The following is a 24818-nucleotide window of genomic DNA, read 5'->3' as shown; positions in this document are numbered from 1 at the left end:
GAAGAATGTTGGGGGAAAAGTGGGGAAAACAATGGCGTTACCAAAGCAGCCCTTTTCCATTCATGTGGCAGGGGTAAAACAGGAATATCGCACGGCTAAACTTCGGGGCGTGTGATATTTCGATGTGAGTGGGAAGTTTGAAAGCTTTTGGCGCCTAAAATTATAAGTATTGTGCTCTCGTACAGCCGACTATGATATCATGGCCGACAATTTGTTTGTTTTGCACGCAAAAAATGTGCAAGTTTTGAAAATCAATGTCTCCAACTCGAAACTTAGAATGTCCATTCAATTCGAATATGGATCATTGAGATACTACGAGCAAATACCATCATACGGTCCAATTCAAATGAAATTCCAAATGCGTTTATCCTAAATATGATGACAAAAGCAAAAATGTCTATGTGTATGAATAAAGTGGATGATTATAAAGTTTGAACATGCCCGTATGTGTATATCTCTAGGTTTGATATATGAATTTGAAATCACGAAATCCCGGCTTAAAAATGTACCTCCGTTTAAATGAATTACAAAAGCTGATGATGGAGTTGAATTCCAAAATTCCAATCTTGGGTTTGTAATTCTGGTACATCAAGGTATATCACACATGTTCAAAAGTATCGTTATCTTATAGTACAAACTCTGAAACAAATTGATCAACCATGAGTGCACAATATCTCAATTACGCTAAAGTCCCTCAAATATAGACACCTCACTCTTTATCTGAAGTCAACCCCCCCCCCACCACACACACACACACACACATAGAGAAGTCGTTCTCTCCCCCAAACACCAACACACTAGCACATTAACACCCCTCTCTCTTGTAAAGTCCGGACCCCAACATAGGTCTCTATCACTTTGTCTCCCGGGCATGCACACATCTCTTCCCTCACTCTCTAGGTCTCCCGCTATCTCTCTTACCCAAGCACACGCACTATGTAGAGTGTATATTTCCCATACACACAAAACGTCGCCCCCAAACATCTATCTCCCTAGTTATGTGGTTCTCGCGCACTCACCTCACACACCACCCCCACTGCAAACAAGCACACTTTGTCTCCTTGTGAACCACTCTCCTCTTTCTATCTCTCCCACATGCGAACCCGCCCCGGCTCCTTCCCTGTATACATATATGTCGTGACTCTTTGCATAGCTCCCTAATTGTAACGCCCTTGATGCGGCTATATCTCCCACGTGTCGAAGCACGACTTAGAGGCATAACCGCATTGAAAGCAATGTCGCAAGTGAGGTAAACTTCACACAACCCATGTAATGCATAAGGGAAAGAGATACATAGTTGGCTTACAATCGCCACTTCACGCAATTACATGAATAAAGCATTACATTTACCAGATACAATCAAGGTCCGACTACGGAACCAAAATAAAAGAAAAACCCCAAATGCGACAAGGTCCCCGATCGACCCCAACTGGGCTCCACTACTAATCAACTAGAACGAATCAACACAAAGGACAAGATCTTCATCGAGCTCCTCCTGAGCTTGGTTGCGTCATCTGCACGGACTCATCGGCACCTGCAAGCTGGTTTTTGGAAGTATCTGTGAGTCACGGGGACTCAGCAATCTCGCACCCTCACAATCAAGACTATTTAAGCTTATGGGAAAGGTAAAGGTATGAGGTGGAGCTGCAGCAAGCGACTAGCATATATGGTGGCTAAACATACGCAAATGAGAGCGAGAAGAGAAGGCAAAGCACGATCAATAAACTATGATCCAGAAGTGATCCTAGAACAACCTACGTCAAGCATAACTCCAACACCGTGTTCACTTCCCGGACTCCGCCGAGAAGAGACCATCACGGTAACACACACGGTTGATGCATTTTAATTAAGGTCAACTTCAGGTTTTCTACAACCGGACATTAACAAATTCCCATCTGCCCATAACCGCGGGCATGGCTTTCGAAAGTTCAAAGCCCTGCAGGGGTGTCCCAACTTAGCCCATGACAAGCTCTCATGGTCAACGAAGGAATAGACCTCCTCCCGAGACGTTCCGATTAGACTCGGTATCCCGGTTCTACAAGATATCCTCGACAATGGTAAAACAAGTCCAGCAAAGCCGCCCGATGCGCCGACATCCTGATGGGAGCTGCACATATCTCGTTCTCAGGGCAACACCGGATAGGTCAAGCTACGAGTAAAACCAGCCCTCAAGTTTCCCCGAGGTGGCCCCGCAGGCTGCCCATTTCGGACCAACACTTAGACAAGCACTGGCCCGACGGGGGGGGGGGGTTAAAATAAAGATGACCCTCGGGATGCGCGACTCCCAAGGGAAAAAGGCTAGGTGGCGAATGGTAAAACCAAGGTTGGGCCTTGCTGGAGGAGTTTTATTCAAAGCGAACTGTCAAGGGGTTCCCATTATAACCCAACCGTGTGAGGAACGCAAAATCCGGGAACATAACACCGATATGACGGAAACTAGGGCGGCAAGAGTGGAACAAAACACCAGGCATAAGGCCGAGCCTTCCACCCTTTACCAAGTATATAGATACATTAAATAAATAAGCTATAGTGTGATATCCCAACAAGTAAACATGTTCCAACACGGAACAAGCTCCAATCTTCACCTGCAACTAACAATGCTATAAGAGGGGCTGAGCAAAGCGGTAACATAGCCAAACAACGGTTTTGTGACGCCCTCGATTCAATCATACACTAATCATACATGCAAATGTGTACGATCAAGATCAAGGACTCACAGGAAGATATCACAACACAACTCTAGACACAAATTAAAAAAAATACAAGCTTTATATTACAAGCCAGGGGGCCTCGAGGGCTCGAATACATAAGCTCGAATACAGAAGAGTCAGCGGAAGCAACAATATCTGAGTACATACATAAGTTAGACAAGTTTGCCTTAAGAAGGCTAGCACAAAAGCATTTACGATCGAAAAGGCAAGGCCTCCTGCCTGGGAGCCTCCTAACTACTCCTGGTCGTCAACGGTCTCCACGTAGTAGTAGGCATCAGCGGTGGCATCTGGCTCCTGGGCTCCGACATCTGGTTGCATCAATCGAAAAGAAAACAAAATGGGGAAAAGGGGGAGCAAAGCAACCGTGAGTACTCATCCAAAGTACTCGCAAGCAAGGATCTACACTACATATGCAACATTATCAAAGGGAAGGCTGTATATGTGGACTGGGCTGCAGAATGCCAGAAGAGAAGGGGGAAAAGCCTAGCCTATCAAAGACTAGCTTCTTCTCGAACCCACCATCTTGCAGCAACAGGAGGGAGTAGAGTAGCATAAACTAAAGTAGTAGTAGTGTTATCAACCTCGGCCGGAGATCCTTTCTCGACTCCCTGCGAGAAAGCAATCCCAGAGACATACTATCCGGTTATCACCTCATCACAATCCAATTCTCATCACAAGTATCCAGTTCTAGTTGTATCGATCGGGATACAACTCCAAGTGTCCGTTACCGTAGGACAGGCTATGCATAGATTAGTTCTTCCCTGCGGGGGTGCACCAACTTACCCACCACACTCGCTTAACTCCGGCCGGACACACTTTCTTGGGTCATGCCCGGCCTCGGCCAAACAATACGCCGCAACCCAACCTAGGCTTAATAGAGAGGTCAAGCACGCCGGACTAAACCTATGCCCCCAGGGGTCATGGGCCATCGCCCGGGAACTCGTGCATGTTGCGTCGGCGGCCGGTGAGCAGACCTAGCTACCTCCCTAAAAAGGCAGGAGCTTACCAGTCCAACCCGGCGCGCGCCGCTCCGTCGCTGACGTCTATTAAGCTTCGGCTGATGTACACGACGCAGAACGCCCATACTATGCCCACGTGATGGTTAGTGCTATCAGGCCAGAGGCCCCTCGGATCAAATATCCAAATCGTAGTGGATTAGGAATGGGCGGTAACAAGTAGAGACTCACGAAAGATGTGACCCGTTGCCCCATCTCGAGGACTTGCGGCAAGGGCTAAGAATGCCCGGCCACGCCTCGTAATTATCTCTCGGGCACCTTCCAGGTCAACCCGACTCCACATCACTCGCAATTATGCTCGCGCGGGTACCCCTCAGGGTCGACCTGTCTTTAGTAACATTGTTCAGTGTAAAGTCATAGTAATCATAGTAACTGTGTGTCTAAACATCAAGGGGAAAACCCGAGGAATCACCCCCAGTGAACTCCACTCAATGTAATCATCAAGGTGAACGTAAGAGGAATCACCCCCGAGGTTCACACTTGAGGGGTTGCACGACAGAGTCGTATCGGAAGTGGTTAAGGCGGAATCACCCTCGATGACGACAACCGCATAGCTACACTACAGGGTTAACATCAGAAGTGTTGTAGAGGTCTCACCCTCGGCACTCGATAGTAACCCAGCAGTGTCGAGCAACTAAGGGGAAAGTGATGTGCGGTGTCGGGGCCTGGTCTTCAATCCCGTTGATCGGGTCTTCAATGATGAAGCAGGGGCAACAAGGACAAGGTCGGGGTCACTGATGGATCACTAACCAACCTATACTAAGCAGTTTAGGATAAGCAGGTAAGGTACAACAGCAAATACAAAAGCAGGCTATGCATCAGAATAGGAGCAATCACTAACAGTAGCAAAAATCTAATGCAAGCATGAGAGAATGGAATGGGCGATATCGGGATGATCAAAGGGGGCGCTTGCCTGGTTGCTCAGACAAGAAGGAGGGGTCGTCGGTGACGTAGTCGATCACAGCGGCATCGGCAGCCGCCACGTGGTCTACCGAAGAGAAGAGAGGGGAGAAACAGTAAATACATAGCAAGCAAGTGCATAACAGGATAACAGGCATAGTTAGACATGTTCTAATGCGGTGCTACACGATACCAGCGAGGGGGGAAGTCAACCGGGAATGTTTTCCCGGTTCCGGACCTGTGTCAGACAGATGACCGGAGGGGGAATGTCCCAAGTTCAGCATGCTAGGGGCATGTTACAGATGAACGGACCGCGTATTCGGATTTGTTGGATTTTTCTGAGCAACTTTCATATAGAAAACATTTTCATCCGAGTTACAGATTATTTTATATGGATTTTCTAAGTTTTAAACATATTCTGGAATTATTTATATTAACAGAAATGGAATATGACGTCAGCATGACGTAGGAGTGACGTCAGCAGTCAACAGTGCGGTTGACTAGTAAAAATGACCAGTGGGGCCCACTTGTCATGGACAGGGGCCTTAACAGTGTTTATTTAAAACTACTATGAGGTTAATTGGCAACTGGGCCCGAAATGTCAGTGTCTCATTAAGTTAACTAAATAATTTAAATAAATAAAACATTGATTAAGGGAGTGGGGTCCGCATGTCAGCGATTGGTCAAAACTAGTCATCGGGTGGACTGGGTCAACCGGGCCAGCGGGACCCAGTGGGTCCACTGGCCAGTGGCCCAGGCGGTGCCACATCGGCACCAGGTCAGCGCAGCCGACGGAGTGACACCGGCGAGCCTACCCGCGGCAGTGCATCGCCGGAGTTGGCCGGAAAACGCGTACGGGGCACGGAAAGGGGTGCTGCTAGGCACGTTCGAACGGTCACTCGACCGCGCGTCGAGTGGTGGTGGTGGCATCGCCGGACCTGGCCGGAAACATCGCCGGCGATGAGGTCCGCGGCGGAGCGGTTACGGTCGATGGTGGAAAATATGCTACGGCGTGCTACAGCTCAGGCGAAAGGGCTAGGCGGGAGCAGCAGTCCTCCAGGAGTGCACTACGGGGACTTGACGGAGCAGGAGGAACTCGGGATCTCGTGCGCGGCAGCAATGGCGGACAGCGGAGCCAGCGCTTATGGCCAGCTAGCTAGGAAAGGGGGAAACGGAGCAAGGACGGGGAGGAAGGAGGCGGAGCTTACGGGGCAGGCACACGGAGGCCTCTCGGGGTTCGGGAGCACAGAGGGAGGCCTGTGGCTCCGGTGATCGCCGGTGACCACCGAGAAGGGGAAGAGGGCGATGCCGACACCGCCGACCTCCCCGACTCCAGCTGATGGATGAGGACGGTGAAGCTGAGTACGGCGCACCTCCCAGGCTCGGTTTCCGGGCTCGGGGACGACGGAGAATGGCGGCGACCGCGCTCGGGCGTCGATGGGAAACGAGAAGGAGAACGAGGAGGGATCTGGGGGGAGAGGAAAAATATCTGCGCGGGGAGGGGGGGCTGACGAGGATGAGGTCGAGGGGGGAGGGCTCGTCCTTATCCCTGGCATTGCCGCGGCGTGGGGCGGCGAGCCGGTCGGGCGGCGACCGCAGGCACGGGCGCTCGGTCGCCCGCATAGTCAAGACGACGCGGGAGGGGGAGCTGGTCGGCTTGGGTCGGCCAGGTGGGCTGAGGCCCAAGGGGGGGGCGCGGTGGCCAGCTGGGCCAATCAGCCCAGTTGAGGGGTGGGGGGGCTTTTCCTTTTTCTTTTACTGTAAACAGTTTTTCTTTTCTATTTTAGCTTTTATTTATTAACAGAGAGAGAAAGGGGATTATTTGGTCAACTATTTCACTTAGGAAAAATTTGGGAGGAGTCCCATTAAATCCCTGGTGATTATAGACAGTGCCATAAATATTTTGGAGACCAGAATAATTCATTTGATATTTTTCATAATTAGGATAGCATTTAAAAATGCTGAATTGGTGCTGTTATAATTGCTAATGCTCATCTTTGCACAAAATTGATGTTGTGTTCCTTAACAAATAATTGTTATGGAAGTTTTGGCAAATGATGAACATTTTCCCAACAACTTTTGAGCACTTCAAACTTCACTTGAATTTGAATTGACTGGAATTTGAAATGGGATATTGAACAAAGGTGATTAAGCACTGTTTTGGAAAAATGATTAGCTTAATCAGAGATGGTTACTGTAGCATGACACTGGGGGTGTTACAAATCTCCTCCACTACAAGAAATCTCGTCCCGAGATTTAATAGGTGGAGTAATGGGGAAAAACTCGGAAAAGACAGAGCTTAACACAAGATAGTTATCTGGGGACTATCTCAGTGAAATTGGCAAGAGGCATCTCTCGAGTTGAAATTCAAGAAAGTCATCGGGAGCAAGGTAAGAAGGTGCAATAAAAATCTTCAATCGGGTAGGCAATCGTTCGTTGTCTGAAACAGAGTGTGGAAGAGTTTCAGAGTGATGGGAACAAGTATTTTGTATGATACCAGAATTGGTGATCTCTCGGAAGGTGACTCGTGAATTACATACGAAACCAGGCGTGAGGAAAAAGTTTTAGAAACAGGGGGTATAAAAGAGAGTCAGGTTTCGATCCTGTGGAATTGTGGGTTATGGGCCCACCATGTGGGTTAAAAGTAGAAAGGGGACCGATAGCAAGGCATGTCAGATGATAGACTGTCAGTTATGTTGCCAACAACGTCAGTACCAAGGGCGAGGGACAAAGAGAACCATTTTCCTGCTCGTTGAACGAGGCGGACCAATAGGCAAAGTTCTCGTCCATCGGTGGTTACCGGAATGTCAACAACAATAATAATAAGGTTTTACTGACAAATTGTACACCGAGGTGTTTTCATAAGCAGAGAACTAATACTGCTTAGATCATATGGATCACAAGTAGGTTTAAACAAACCAATGGAAAGGAAAAGGCGATCAATAGATCAATCAGAACACTGGAAAGGAAAATGTGTTTACACACAAGAATTGGGAGTATATCCTTCCCAAGGGGAAGCGGAGCAGGATATACATTATATGACAGCAAGTTCAAAAGCATTTAGATAAAGGGGGCGATGGAAGAATCATGATATTACCCATACATCGGTGTTTGGATAATAGATCAAGAAACATCCGACAATGTGCTTCCAATGTTCCTGTTGATATTCGGAATACCTCAGTGATGCTTCGAGGTAGTATTAACATGGTGTTACCAGTAGGGGTTGGAGTTGAAGATCACAAGAAATACACAAGGAATAATTGCTGGGATAGCAAGGAGTCCAAGGTTTAACCAAGGCGTGATCAAACATGTGTTGGAAAGAAGACAAGGTGGGGGGGGGGGGGTTGTCAATGATAACTCAAATCATCGAAGGTCACGGATGGTATTTCTCACCATGAATTCAATTGTCATCTCTGAAGAAGACAACGTGTTGACGGTGATCACGACAAATTTTGTCAAGAGACTCTATGAAGATGCCATCGAGCAGAAAAGGAAGAATGAAGTGAAAGGCTACGAGAACCAAGGATTCGACACCAACTCAAATCATGCTTGTTGTTCAAGGCGAAATGATATGATGAGGAAAATCGACGTAGGCTTAGCTCATCGTCAAAAATTGTGCTCTGGGAAGAAGGACCAGGTAGCACAGTTAAAATTTAGCATGATAATGATATTGTCGGTCAGGCTAGGAATGACTTGAAGGATTATTAAACTCGTAAGCAATGAAAATTACTTAAGAGTTATTGAATTGGAGTGCATAATTGATTCACTTATCGGTGTCCTAGAGTGAATAACAGCTCAGAACCCAAGGGAAATTGTAATCGACGAGAAGCAATACTCGATGAAGATTCATAGGAAGCAACACAGTTTCTTTGATATCCTCGAGATACTGGAGGGTAATACTCGAAGGAAGATCAAAATAGAGGTTGTGGAGATGCACTGATCTGCAGAAGACAAGTGCTTTAACTTGTCTGAGAAATGGAATTAAAAAGGGGAACAATCATGGTCTGAACCACGGTTGCAAAGGACCAAACATAGATACCGTAAGAACTAATAATAAGGGGATTATTATATCACAAGAAGCTTCCATGATAAGATCCACATTAGGTCCATGGGCATGAACACAAAGTTCAAGGTTGACTCCCACTTCTCCAATGCATAACCTTTCATTCACTTCTCGCGTTCAATGAAGTTGTAGTGTTGAAATGTTATCTGGCAAAACACCAGAAGAGTATGACTCGTGAAAACTCTCGGGTCCACATGGATTAAGGAAGGCATAGGTTCAACCCATAGGGGCATCTTAGGAACATATACCACAAACTCCAAGAGTAAATAACACAAGCTCGGAAGGTAGATCATGTTTGACAAAAGCAGAGGATACAATTTACCGAAGGCAATATGTATCAGGGGAAGAGCGCACAAGATTTTGAATATGAAGGACATTGTCGGATAATAATCCAACAAAGGATTCAGCGGTCCTCAATGTATCTGATGTGAGTATCAGTCCTCAATTAGAAGAGGGAAAGAATGTGAAGGCATTAGATTATAGAAACAGCTGGATAATTCGATGTTTAAGTTGAAGGGAACTAGGTGGACAATCAGTTACAACATGATTGGCCGAGATCCAACTCATGTCTAGAATGACGTACGAATAGGAAGGTCAAATTTCAGGGTTCGACTGGTGATTGCGAGAAATCGCAACATAATGAATCAATAGGCTCAGGATGACAATGACAAAGGATGTTAATGAATATTGTTGGACATATGGATTTAACCATAATGCAGGCAAACAAGACTTTCGGGAGCACTAGGCTGTAGAGGATCTTCAGGAGATTGAATTGCATTCGAAGAATTTTGTGAGACATGTGATCAACTGGGGATGAACCAATCCCCGATAAGTGTGAGGAATCAGTCGTAGGGGTATTCAGGCGGAAAAGGAGCTGCAAGGCGACAGGCGCAAAGGATTCTTGGAAAATTGCAAAGTATTTTAGGGTATCTTGTAGTAACAAGAGCAATTGGAAATGAAGGTATGGACAGCAAGTGTATGTAGCTATCCATGTCGATTTATCAATGGTGGGGAATTGCAACGGCAAAGGGCACAAGGGTCTCGGGAAAAACATCAAAGAGTATCTTCGAAATCTTCTGGTGCACCAAGCGATCATCTGGAACGAAGGGCTCTCCGGGAGGAAATAGTTACGAGAACCTAATGTTAGAGTTAATAAAATCATTTAACCCGAATAGAAGAGAGATTAGAATCCCAGAGTATAGGCGAGGAATAAAAGATCCTAATACCACCCAATGGCGACGTGGGCCCGTAAGCCACACAACCATGTTAGTAAAAGTTTTTCAGTGACTAGACTTGACTTCGGCCAAGGAGTTGGAAGGGGGCTACCTACAGGCAGTCGGCTCTGATACCAACTTGTGATGCCCTCGATTCAATCGTACACTAATCATACACGCAAATGTGTACGATCAAGATCAAGGACTCACGGGAAGATATCACAACACAACTCTAGACACAAATTAAAAAAAATACAAGCTTTATATTACAAGCCAGGGGGCCTCGAGGGCTCGAATACATAATCTCGAATACAGAAGAGTCAGCGGAAGCAACAATATCTGAGTACAGACATAAGTTAGACAAGTTTGCCTTAAGAAGGCTAGCACAAAAGCATTTACGATCGAAAAGGCAAGGCCTCCTGCCTGGGAGCCTCCTAACTACTCCTGGTCGTCAACGGTCTCCACGTAGTAGTAGGCATCGGCGGTGGCATCTGGCTCCTGGGCTCCGACATCTGGTTGCATCAATCGAAAAGAAAACAAAATGGGGAAAAGGGGGAGCAAAGCAACCGTGAGTACTCATCCAAAGTACTCGCAAGCAAGGATCTACACTACATATGCAACATTATCAAAGGGAAGGCTGTATATGTGGACTGGGCTGCAGAATGCTAGAAGAGAAGGGGGAAAAGCCTAGCCTATCGAAGACTAGCTTCTTCTCGAACCCACCATCTTGCAGCAACAGGAGGGAGTAGAGTAGCATAAACTAAAGTAGTAGTAGTGTTATCAACCTCGGCCGGAGATCCTTTCTCGACTCCCTGCGAGAAAGCAATCCCAGAGCCATACTATCCGGTTATCACCTCATCACAATCCAATTCTCATCACAAGTATCCAGTTCTAGTTGTATCGATCGGGATACAACTCCAAGTGTCCGTTACCGTAGGACAGGCTATGCATAGATTAGTTCTTCCTTGCAGGGGTGCACCAACTTACCCACCACGCTCGCTTAACTCCGGCCGGACACACTTTCTTGGGTCATGCCCGGCCTCGGCCAAACAATACGCCGCAACCCGACCTAGGCTTAATAGAGAGGTCAAGCACGCCGGACTAAACCTATGCCCCCAAGGGTCATGGGCCATCGCCCGGGAACTCGTGCATGTTTCGTCGGCGGCCGGTGAGCAGACCTAGCTACCTCCCTAAAAAGGCAGGAGCTTACCAGTCCAACCCGGCGCGCGCCGCTCCGTCGCTGACGTCTATTAAGCTTCGGCTGATGTACACGACGCAGAACGCCCATACTATGCCCACGTGATGGTTAGTGCTATCAGGCCAGAGGCCCCTCGGATCAAATATCCAAATCGTAGTGGATTAGGAACGCGCGGTAACAAACAGAGACTCACGAAAGATGTGACCCCGTTGCCCCGTCTCGAGGACTTGCGGCAAGGGCTAAGAATGCCCGGCCACGCCTCGTAATTATCTCTCGGGCACCTTCCAGGTCAACCCGACTCCACATCACTCGCAATTATGCTCGCGCGGGTACCCCTCAGGGTCGACCCGTCTTTAGTAACATGGTTCAGTGTAAAGTCATAGTAATCATAGTAACTGTGTGTCTAAACATCAAGGGGAAAACCCGAGGAATCACCCCCGGTGAACTCCACTCAATGTAATCATCAAGGTGAACGTAAGAGGAATCACCCCCGAGGTTCACACTTGAGGGGTTGCACGACAGAGTCGTATCGGAAGTGGTTAAGGCGGAATCACCCTCGATGACCACAACCGAATAGCTACACTACAGGGTTAACATCAGAAGTGTTGTAGAGGTCTCACCCTCGGCACTCGATAGTAACCCAGCAGTGTCGAGCAACTAAGGGGAAAGTGATGTGCGGTGTCGGGGCATGGTCTTCAATCCCATTGATCGGGTCTTCAATGATGAAGCAAGGGCAACAAGGACAACGTGGGGGTCACTGATGGATCACTAACCAACCTATACTAAGTAGTTTATGATAAGCAGGTAAGGTACAACAACAAATACAAAAGCAGGCTATGCATCAGAATAGGAGCAATCACTAACAGTAGCAAAAATCTAATGCAAGCATGAGAGAATGGAATGGGCGATATCGGGATGATCAAAGGGGGGGCTTGCCTGGTTGCTCAGACAAGAAGGAGGGGTCGTCGGTGACGTAGTCGATCACAGCGGCATCGGCAGCCGCCACGTGGTCTACCGAAGAGAAGAGAGGGGAGAAACAGTAAATACATAGCAAGCAAGTGCATAACAGGACAACAGGCATAGTTAGACATGTTCTAACGCGGTGCTACACGATACCAGCGAGGGGGGAAGTCAACCGGGAATGTTTTCCCGGTTCCGGACCTGTGTCAGACAGATGACCGGAGGGGGAATGTCCCAAGTTCAGCATGCTAGGGGCATGTTACAGATGAACGGACCGCGTATTCGGATTTGTTGGATTTTTTTGAGCAACTTTCATATAGAAAACATTTTCATCCGAGTTACAGATTATTTTATATGGATTTTCTAAGTTTTAAACATATTCTGGAATTATTTATATTAACAGAAATGGAATATGACGTCAGCATGACGTAGGAGTGACGTCAGCAGTCAACAGTGCGGTTGACTAGTAAAAATGACCAGTGGGGCCCACTTGTCATGGACAGGGGCCTTAACAGTGTTTATTTAAAACTACTATGAGGTTAATTGGCAACTGGGCCCCACATGTCAGTGTCTCATTAAGTTAACTAAATAATTTAAATAAATAAAACATTGATTAAGGGAGTGGGGCCCGCATGTCAGCGACTGGTCAAAACCAGTCATCGGGTGGACTGGGTCAACTGGGCCAGCGGGACCCATTGGGTCCACTGGCCAGTGGCCCAGGCGGTGCCACATCGGCGCTAGGTCAGCGCAGCCGACGAAGTGACGCCGGCGAGCCTACCCGCGGCGGTGCGTCGCCGGAGTTGGCCGGAAAATGCGTACGGGGCACGGAAAGGGGTGCCGCTAGGCACGTTCGAACGGTCACTCGACCGCGCGTCGAGTGGTGGTGGTGGCATCACCGGACCTGGCCGGAAACATCGCCGACGATGAGGTCCGCGGCGGAGCGGCTACGGTCGACGGTGGCAAAGATGCTACGGCGTGCTACAGCTCAGGCGAAAGGGCTAGGCGGGAGCAGCAGTCCTCCAGGAGTGCGCTACGGGGACTTGACGAAGCAGGAGGAGCTCGGGATCTCGTGCGCGGCAGCAATGGCGGACGGCGGAGCCAACGCTTACGGCTAGCTAGCTAGGAAAGGAGGAAACGGAGCAAGGAAGGGGAGGAAGGAGGCGGAGCTTATGGGGCATACACACGGAGGCCTCTCGGGGTTCGGGAGCACAGAGGGAGGCCTGTGGCTCCGGTGATCGCCGGTGACCACCGAGAAGGGGAAGAGGGCGATGCCGATGCCACCGACCTCCCCGACTCCAGCTGATGGACGAGGAGGGTGAAGCAGAGTACGGCGCACCTCCCAGGCTCGGTTTCCGGGCTCGGGGACGCCGGTGGCCGCGGGGACGACGGAGAATGGCGGCGACCGCGCTCGGGCGTCGATGGGGAACGAGAAGGAGAACGAGGAGGGATCTGGGGGGAGAGGAAAAATATCTGCGCGGGGAGGGGGGGCTGACGAGGACGAGGTCGAGGGGGAGGGCTCGCCCTTATCCCTGGCATTGCCGCGGCGTGGGGCGGCGAGCCGGTCGGGCGGCGACCGCAGGCACGGGCGCTCGGTCGCCCGCACAGTAAAGACGACGCGGGAGGGGGAGCTGGTCGGCTTGGGTCGGCCAGGTGGGCTGAGGCCCAAGGGGGTGGGCGTGGTGGCCAGCTGGGCCAATCAGCCCAGTTGAGGGGTGGGGGGCTTTTCCTTTTTCTTTTACTGTAAACAGTTTTTCTTTTCTGTTTTAGCTTTTATTTATTAACAGAGAGAGAAAGGGGATTATTTGGTCAACTATTTCACTTAGGAAAAATTTGGGAGGAGTCCCATTAAATCCCTGGTGATTATAGACAGTGCCATAAATATTTTGGAGACCAGAATAATTCATTTGATATTTTTCATAATTAGGATAGCATTTGAAAATGCTGAATTGGTGCTGTTATAATTGCTAATGCTCATCTTTGCACAAAATTGATGTTGTGTTCCTTAACAAATAATTGTTATGGAAGTTTTGGCAAATGATGAACATTTTCCCAACAACTTTTGAGCAACTTCAAACTTCACTTGAATTTGAATTGATTGGAATTTGAAATGGGATATTGAACAAAGGTGATTAAGCACTGTTTTGGAAAAATGATTAGCTTAATCAGAGATGGTTACTGTAGCATGACACTGGGGGTGTTACAGGTTTGCTAGGACAAGGTGGGTTAGAGGCTTGGTTCAACAATATGGGAGGCAAGATAAGGAAGTGGTAGGTATCGCAGCATAGGCATAGCAAAAGAGCGAGCAATTAAGCAAGCAAAGATAGAAGTGATTTCCAGGGTACGATCATCTTGCCTGAGATCCTGCAAGGAAGAAGAACGAGTCCATGAAGAAGACAAACGGACGTAGTCGAACGGTCCTCACAACACGACGTTACCGGATCCAACCCGAAGAAGCAAACACCGGAAAGGGGCACACAACATAGTAAACAACCACCACATAATCATGGCATGATGCACAATCCAGTATGATGCATGTCAGGTTTAAATATGCATGGCATGGCAAAAGCACAAACAATCCTACAAATTAAGTGGAGCTCAATATGCATCGGGATGCATATTGACAAAACACCACATCCCATTATTTAGTTCACTCCCGGTTAGGTACTCAACAATATTAAATGTTGTTAAGCATGTCAACAGGTGAAACATAAAGGGATTATCTATCTAAACAATTTAAATGGGGCCGGATATAGCAAATGACAAATCCGGTAAATCCCCATATGCATTAGTAAATTAATGCAAACAACAATTTAAACATTCTTAAAGTTGTTATCATGATGCGGATGACATGCAAGTTTTATGCAATACTTATGAGTAAGTTGATAAGAGCATATTATGAAGCATTTGTCACCGTCGTGGAAGGAAAAAGGGTGCCACGGCAACGATAACGGTGCCACGACAGCGTTCCAGTTCCGGTAACTCGATTGAGATACCGATGCAAAGGAGAAGTGTGCGGATGCGCGGAACATGCTAGAGATGGTGGGGTGATCCCGACTACCAGGTTCCCACGAGTTAGAAACCAAGAATATATGTCAAGGTTGGAACGATGATGGGGTGATCCCGACTAGAGATGGTGGGGTGATCCCGATGCAAAGGATATATGTCAAGGTTGGAAACCAAGAATTAAGATAACAAAGACATTGGGATAATATGCAAGTGTGTTATGGTGATTTCCAAATTAAAGAAATATTTAATATAGCTCCCTAATATTGGGACGATATGTTATAAAGAGAAGTCATCCTTCCCTCGATTTAAATAGATCAACCATCTATGCAATTTGTTAGTTGAGTTGAGATGCAAAGGTTAATGACATGATGGCATGATGACATGATGCAATGCAAAAGTAAAAGAGCAAGCACAAAAGAAACACATGGCAAAATTCGGAATAGCTGGAAGTCTTCTGGAGCCTCGGTCTCGGGGCGTTACAACACTCCACCACTACGAGAGGATCTCGTCCAGAGATCTAGGATGACACCGGACGGAAAACGGAAGAGAAAGAGAAGAGGTAAAACTAAGTTGCTTCTTTGACAAACTAGTGAAACCAAAGAACCTTGAAAATGTTGCGCAAAATGAAAGAAAGAAAGTAACAAAGAAGAACAAAGTTGAAAGCACTCCGTTAACAAAGAGGTACAAGGAAGAACAACTTTGGGCAGCACTCCGGTAGAGAAAGGGTGCAAGGCTTGATAAGGCGAAAAGAACTTGAGCAAAAAGGACACAACACTCCGGTTAAATGGTATGCATGAAAATAACACGAACCAAGATGATGCAAGAAAAGAACAACATCACAATGGCTCCGGAGAAAAAGAATAGAAGATAGATAACTGAAATAGGAGAATTGAGAAGAAAAATACCAACCTCTGCCACAAAAGAGTTTGAGAAGGCATCCTTAGGAGAAGGGTCGAACGGAGTTGTTGGAAAAAGGCTGCTTGTGGGCTTATGGAAACATCTCAAAATCAAGAGGTGAAATTCTGCCACTAACGGAAACGAAAGATTGGATTGATGTCAACAAGGAGTTGAGAAGCTTATTTCACCTAGTAGGATAAATGAAGAACTTGGATCAAATATGAGCACCATAAATAGCGACAATCCTTAGGAGAAGCTTTAGGTGAAATATAACCCAAGATAGCTCCGATGACGAGATTGATGGATTTAAAATATCTCATTCTTAACAACATGTGATTCATGAAACATGAACTCAAATTATCAAGAATGAAATAATACCACTTCGAATGATACGGTTGAACGAATTGCACTTTAAAATACAAGATAAAGAATACTTGAGCTCCTCTGAAAAGAATCTCAATGAACACTTCAGGAAAGAATTAAATCCTTGATGAACATCTTGTAGAGCCTTCATGAGAACTCCGGTAATAAAAAAATAATGAAAAGAAGGAGAAGTTGAAAACACAAGGTGAACCCTTGTAATGATTAGATGAAGCTTTCCGACGAGATAGAGTGGAAACTTGGAACTCCGGAAAAGAATAGATAAAGCATCTCGAACTGAGAATGTGATACGATGAACCACTCCGGAAAAAAAATTGAATAAACTTGATGAAACAAGAATAAGAATTATGTTATGCGTATCCTTCACCAATTTAATTGATGACGAGCAAATGGATTTGGCACACAACTTATTCTCGTAGAAAGGATAGCGCAAACTTGAGAAGGTCTTGAACGACCCACCGGTAGAATAGAAACAACGAATAAATTGATAAGGAAGAGAAATCTTGAACGAACCACCATAAGAATTGAAAATGAACGAAGAACAGATAAAGAAACACCGGGAAGAATTAAGCAAATGAATGAAGACGCTTGAGAGAATTTAGATACATGAGAGCGAAGAGATCACGAGATGATTAGAGATCACTTGATGCACCGGTAAAATTTGAGAATGATAGCTGAAAGTTGAGAATGAATAAACTCTGAGATGATGTACTCCGGAGAAGCAAACTAAAAAGAATCTTGAAATGCTCCGGATAGGTGAAAAGAATTCTCACGATCAAAACAATTACGAGAGGATGGCAACAAGCTAGAATCACGAAGCTTGAAGAGAATGGAGCAAGATTGAGAGAAAATATTCTTCGGTCTCCAAAATCTGAGAATTACGACGAGAAACACCACCATGAATTGTTGAGGCACCAGAATAAAGAAGAATATAAAAGTTGAATCAACGATGAAATGAATTTGAAAGATCTTGGAGGAGGACATTTGACTGATGATAATTCATTCTTACATCAAACTTTGACAAGAAAATTGGGGATATCTCCGGGAAATAAGAAGAGTCAGGTAAGATCCTGGAAAAAGACCTGTGGGTTAGGGCCCACTCAAAAGAAACACCGTAGAACGATTGCTTGAAAAGAGAGATTGCACCGGTTGAATTAAATGGCTTGAAAGATAATACAATCTCGATAGAGCTTGAACGAATGCAGAGTGGAAACAGGAATCTTCTAAGATATCTTCGGCATTCCGGAACAAATGAATAGCGAGAAATGAATGGTTATGAGGTGCACCGGCACGAGAAAAGCATTTGAAAAACAGAAAAGAATATGATCGACACCGAAAGCTTGAATTGGATCTATCGGAAAAGGAAAGAATGGAGAATAATGAACTAGAAACTTCGTTAGTATCTTCATGAGAATCGCCGGATAAGAACATGAAGGGAGAAGAATGGAGAGACTTCCATAATAAAATGGATATTTGATAAAGAAATCCGAGTCCTCGAAGAAAAAGGGTGGGTGGGTGGGAAAACAAAGGCAACTTGGGATGGAAGAAAATGACACCGTTGAGAAAGCTGAGATTGGATCTTGCGGATGTTGAAATGTTCGGATCCACTAGAAGAGAAGCACACCGGTTGAAAAGAATTGACATGACAATATCGATTATCATAAAGGATTAGTATTCACATGGAAACATGAGAACACCATTTGGGGAAGGTATGGAATCAATATTTGACTTCGAAGCAACTCGGATACCACAACTTGAAACAAAACAAAGGATTGGCTTGCGTAATCAGCCGGAACAAACATATGATAGAGATTTCGTCCGAAGTTTTCGTGGTGGGGCCTACACGGGCTCGATCGTACAGCACCATCATGTGCAAGGCAGTGCACATGACATACGAAGCGTCCCCGAGTCGGCATAGCCAAGGACTCTTTAAGACACAATGAGACCACTGTAAAACCGACCGTGAATAGGTGGACCACTAGACGTCGAACCCCAATTTCTAATCATACATCTGTCGGAAAGATATCCTAAGAGCTACTAGAATTCCCACTTATAAACTCCTGAAATTTTCCGGTTATGCAATCAGGTGTTGCGGATACAGGGGAAGCATAATATCTCACCCAAACTAACAAATCCTACATCCAGCTGTATCCATCCTTCAACACATAACCAAGAAACCTTCGGAAATCGTCTACCTCAACCTTCGAAAAGCATACGTTATACAAGTTATGGCAATACTCCCGAACCCCCGCCCCAGTACTGGGTGGCATCAAGGTTATCTCACCAACGAACTGCATAAAAGAGATTTTCGATGTCGGCGTACTAGACTCAGGTATTCCAGAACTGCAACGATAAAATTATGACGACAACACCTCAGAGCTCAACTCCCCGGGACACTTCCACAAAACCCCTGACAGGAGGCACCAAGACAATGTTCTCATCATAAAACCATCGGAACGATTCCAAGATACCCGCGTGATCCTAATTTTTTTTAGTGAAATTTGAGAAGAGAAGAGTCAAAACTCTACATCAAGATGCCTTACCAGAGCGATGAGGAGACTGGGAAGTAAAAAGAATTCCTAAACTCTCCGATATATAATTCCTAAATGACTCAAAACATTTTTCTAGACACAACTCGGCCGCTAACAACGATCAAGCAATGGGGCTCCTAAGGTCGGGAAGGCTCTGATTACCAACTTGTAACGCCCTCAATGCGGCTATATCTCCCACATGTCGAAGCACGACTTAGAGGCATAACCTCATTGAAAGCAATGTCGCAAGTGAGGTAAACTTCACACAACCCATGTAATGCAGAAGGGAAAGAGATACATAGTTGGCTTACAATCGCCACTTCACACAATTACATGAATAAAGCATTACATTTACCAGATACAATCAAGGTTCGACTACGGAACCAAAATAAAAGAAAAACCCCAAATGCGACAAGGTCCCCGATCGACCCCAACTGGGCTCCACTACTGATCAACTAGAACGAATCAACACGAAGGACAAGATCTTCATCGAGCTCCTCCTGAGCTTGGTTGCGTCATCTGCACGGACTCATCGGCACCTGCAAGCTGGTTTTTGGAAGTATCTGTGAGTCACGGGGACTCAGCAATCTCGCACCCTCGCAATCAAGACTATTTAAGCATATGGGAAAGGTAAAGGTATAAGGTGGAGCTGCAGCAAGAGACTAGCATATATGGTGGCTAAACATACGCAAATGAGAGCGAGAAGAGAAGGCAAAGCACGATCAATAAACTATGATCGAGAAGTGATCCTAGAACAACCTACGTCAAGCATAACTCCAACACAGTGTTCACTTCCCGGACTCCGCCGAGAAGAGACCATCACGGTAGCACACGCGGTTGATGCATTTTAATTAAGGTCAACTTCAGGTTTTCTACAATCGGACATTAACAAATTCCCATCTGCCTATAACCGTGGGCATGACTTTCGAAAGTTCAAATCCCTGCAGGGGTGTCCCAACTTAGCCCATGACAAGCTCTCATGGTCAACGAAGGAATAGACCTCCTCCTGAGACATTCCGATCAGACTCGGTATCCCGATTCTACAAGACATCCTCGACAATGGTAAAACAAGTCCAACAAAGCCACCCGATGCACCGACATCCTGATGGGAGCTGCACATATCTCGTTCTCAGGGCAACACCGGATAGGTCAAGCTACGAGTAAAACCAGCACTCAAGTTTCCCCGAGGTGGCCCCGCAGGCTTCCCATTTCGGACCAACACTTATACAAGCACTGGCCCGGAGGGGGTTAAAATAAAGATGACCCTTGGTATGCGTGACTCCCAAGGGAAAAAGGCTAGGTGGCGAATGGTAAAACCAAGGTTGGGCCTTGCTGGAGGAGTTTTATTCAAAGCGAACTGTCAAGGGGTTCCCATTATAACCCAACCGTGTGAGGAACGCAAAATCTGGGAACATAACACCGATATGACGGAAACTAGGGCGGCAAGAGTGGAAAAAACACCAGGCATAAGGTCGAGCCTTCCACCCTTTACCAAGTATATAGATACATTAAATAAATAAGATATAGTGTGATATCCCAACAAGTAAACATGTTCCAACACGGAACAAGCTCCAATCTTCACCTGCAACTAACAATGCTATAAGAGGGGCTGAGCAAAGCGGTAACATAGCCAAACAACGGTTTGCAAGGACAAGGTGGGTTAGAGGCTTGGTTCAACAATATGGGAGGCATGATAAGCAAGTGGTAGGTATCGCAGCATATGCATAGCAAAAGAGCGAGCAACTAAGCAAGCAAAGATAGAAGTGATTTCCAGGGTATGATCATCTTGCCTGAGATCCTGCAAGGAAGAATAACGAGTCCATGATGAAGACAAACGGACATAGTCGAACGGTCCTCACAACACGACGTTACCGGATCCAACCCAAAGAAGCAAACACCGGAAAGGGGCACACAACATAGTAAACAACCACCACATAATCATGGCATGATGCACAATCAAGTATGATGCATGTCCGGTTTAAATATGCATGGCATGGCAAAAGCACAAACAATCCTACAAATTAAGTGGAGCTCAATATGCATCGGGATGCATATTGACAAAACACCACATCCCATTATTTAGTTCACTCCCGGTTAGGTACTCAACAATATTAAATGTTGTTAAGCATGTCAACAGGTGAAACATAAAGGGATTATCTATCTAAACAATTTAAATGGGGCCAGATATAGCAAATGACAAATCCGGTAAATCCCCATATGCATTAGTAAATTAATGCAAACAACAATTTAAACATGCTTAAAGTTGTTATCATGATGCGGATGACATGCAAGTTTTATGCAATACTTATGAATAAGTTGATAAGAGCATATTATGAAGCATTTGTCACCGTGGTGGAAGGAAAAAGGGTGCCACGGCAACGATAACGATAATGGTGCCACGACATTGTTCCAGTTTCGGTAACTCGATTGAGATACCGATGCAAAGGAGAAGTGTGCGGATGCGAGGAACATGCTAGAGATGGTGGGGTGATCCCGACTACCGGGTTCCCACGAGTTAGTGGTACGGAAAACGAGTGACAATTCGGACACGGTGCAAACGGTGCATCTCATACAACACATGCATTCGGCCGACAGTGGTCGTCTCAGAGTTATACCTTCGAAGCGTGCATTTCGAGGCGGTTCAAAAACGTCGAGGGAAGTAGTCGTTCACGGGTTGTAATGGAAGTAGTGGTACACGATTTGTAGATGTTCAGGCTCACGACGAGGAACTTGACGTCCAAGGGATCTTCGAGGGTCGACGGTAGTGGTACACGTTTGATGTTTCGTAGTCGAACTTGGCGCATCCGAGGGGTACTTGACGAAATCACGTAGTCATACACGGGTCGTAGAGGTACTTGGCGTCCCTGAGTCGAGGGTAGTGGTTCCCTTGATGTTGTAGTCGTGCATGGTGATGAGCGTCGGGATACTTGATGGCCTCGAACTCCAAAGTGGTACAAGGTGAGATGCATGGTCGTGGTCTTCTTCGGAACTGGGACTCCATGGCAGCGCCGTGGTGGTCTTGCAGCAATAGCAGCAACAGCAAGGCGTCCGGGAGGAGATGGTCGCGGATGAGGACGAAGCAGAGGAGCAGCAGTGCGAGGTCGGGCTGGCGGGAGGTGGAGCGACGGGAACAGCGGTGGACGAGGTGGAGACGCTCGATCCTCGGGCACGAGCGGGAGATGGTTAGCTGCGGACGGATACAGCTGCTGGAAGTCGAGGTTGTCAGCAGACTTGGTCGCCAGAGGCGGGGACGCAGGAAGGAGGTTCGATGACGACCGATGCTGGGGCTCCGGCGAGCTCCGGCCAAAATGAAGGGAACAAGCGGCGCGGGGCTCCTGCTGGGCGCGGAGGACGTCGGCTGCGGGCGCAGGTGCTCGAGGAGCTCCTCTCCTCAGGCACTTGGGCGACGGGGATTTGGCGAGGAGGCGCGGTCGCGGCCTGGTGCCGTAGAGGGAGGCGCGCGGTGAGGCTGAGAGGGGATTGGGCGTGAGGTGGCAGCGCTGCGGGATCGAGCGAGAGGCTCTCTCTCCTCTCTGGCGGCGCGAGCGGGGGAAGGAGGGAGAGACAAGGGGATGGAGAGGAGGGGATCGGGGCTAGGGTTAGATAAGCACTAGGGGAGGAGGCTGCCGGGCCCTGGGCCGATCTGGCAGCTACTGCTGCTGGGTCTTGGTGGGCTGAGGGGGAACAGGGGGGTCTGGGAGAACTGCCCTCTCTCTCACTTATATTTCCTAAAACAGAAAAAATAACAAAGAATAAAAGAAGAAGAAAGGAGGTGTTGGGGAAGAAGTTGGACACGCGGATAATTTTCCCGGACTCACAAAAATGTGCTTATTCCAAGAAAATAGAAAAATCCATGATTGAAAGATTTAAATTCAAACTCATTTGATTTAAATTCAAATGATTTGAATAGGAAGTGAGGGTTGGGAAGGTCCAAAGTTGTTCGGATTGGTGGAGCTTCGGAATATGATGAAAGAATATATGTCAAGGTTGGAAACCAAGAATTAAGATAACAAAGCCATTGGGAAATTATGCAAGTGTGTTATGGTGATTTCCAAATTAAAGAAATATTTAATATAGCTCCCTAATATTGGAACGATATGTTATAAAGAGAAGTCACCCTTCCCTCGATTTAAATAGATCAACCATCTATGCAATTTGTTAGTTGAGTTGAGATGCAAAGGTTAATGACATGATGGCATGATGACATGATGCAATGCAAAAGTAAAAGAGCAAGCACAAAAGAAACACACGGCGAAACTCGGAATAGCTGGAAGTCTTCTGGAGCATCGGTCTCGGGGCATTACACTAATGTATAATCGTTCTCGATTTCGCACATTGTTCTCTACACCATCTATTCTAGATCTCTCATGAAGTCCCTATCACACACACGATGACTCGCTTCCCTTGCGTCTCCGTTCATAGGCCAATTTCGGACAACATCAACATTGTCTCCCTATCTATACGCCATTTATGGACACAAACGACCCCTCTCGCCCCCTCTCTTCCTCTCTCTCTCTCAGTCGCTAGCTCTCTCTTTCTCTCGCTCTCACACCCCTCTCCCACACACACACTCGATGTCTCTTCCAAATAGTCTGCTCCCCCCGCCCGCACCCGTGCTATCTCGCTACTACACATATCACACCATTCCCCCTTCCCTTATACTAGGTTTACATCATCAGTGGTCTCTCTACTCCACATACACTCTCTCCCTCTCACACACAAATGCGTGCACAAACACACACATACACGCACAAACACCCATTTATCTGGATCCTCATCTCTCCTCATGTCCGCATGTGTATCTCACACACTCACTCTCTAATTATGTATATGTGTCTCCATGTTACACAACAGAAAGCCCCATATACATGTCTCTCTCTATCCTCCACACACATAGACACAAACAATTTGTTATCATTGCCTCAGTCTCTAACATATCACACATGCACATTGTCTCTCTCTCTCTCCCTCTCTCTCGCAAACACGCTCAACAAGGGTTTCCCCGTGAATAACTTGCCGTCTATTCATCAATAGTCGTGGCAGTACGGCGAACACGAGATGTGAAAAAGAATAAATCTACATGTGCTTAGACCACCTAGTATGACTACTAGGACTAGAGCAAGCCAAAAAGAGCACCACCGTCACCCCCTCCTTCTCGGCGACGGGAAAATCTTTGTTTTACACAGTCGAGAAGTCATTGTGCTGAGGCCCCACATGCCGAGGCGTTGAATAGAATGCAGATGCTAGTTTATGGAAGCAAGTATCGATAATACGTTTGTATCTCCATACTTATATTTCTTCTCTTATAAAAAACCGAGTTGGTGATGATGGTACGTGTGCCATCTTGCAATATAGACCGTCCGATCTATATCTGACGGATGGAAATTAAACTAAAAGATACCCGCACCCCTCTCCACATTTGCAGAGAAGGCCTTCCCTCGTTCATCCTTATCTCCAACAAACCTCATTGTTGAGCAATTAAGAAAGGAAGCCTCTGGAACAAACTGGCCTGGTGGCCGCTGTCGGCGTTGTCAATCCCCATGCCTCCGCTCAGTCCGACCGCCAACCCCCCACTCCTCTTCACCTTATCTCATATTTCTTGAGATATCATTAGTTTTTACACATGGGATTACTCCCGCAAGGGTCAATCACAACAAGTGTTTTATAAAAAAATGCATCTTGATGTTTCGTGCAATGCACAGATCTTGCTAGTACTCCTACACAAGACTAAGTTGGTGATGCTGGTGTGTCTGCCATCCATCATTTCTGACCATTAGATCTACATCTAACGATTGTGAGGTAAGTTGTTGCCTTTTCTCACCAACATCCCACTTGTCTACAAATTTGCAGAAAAGCCCATAATTAGTATCTTAAAACCAACCACATCCCTCCCTGACCTCACCAAAACAACCCAAGGAATGTATTCTAATTGAAACATAAT

This window comes from Triticum aestivum, chromosome 6A (genome assembly GCF_018294505.1).
Source record: "Triticum aestivum cultivar Chinese Spring chromosome 6A, IWGSC CS RefSeq v2.1, whole genome shotgun sequence".
Classification (NCBI taxonomy): domain Eukaryota; kingdom Viridiplantae; phylum Streptophyta; class Magnoliopsida; order Poales; family Poaceae; genus Triticum; species Triticum aestivum.
Note: the sequence above shows the minus strand (reverse complement) of the source record.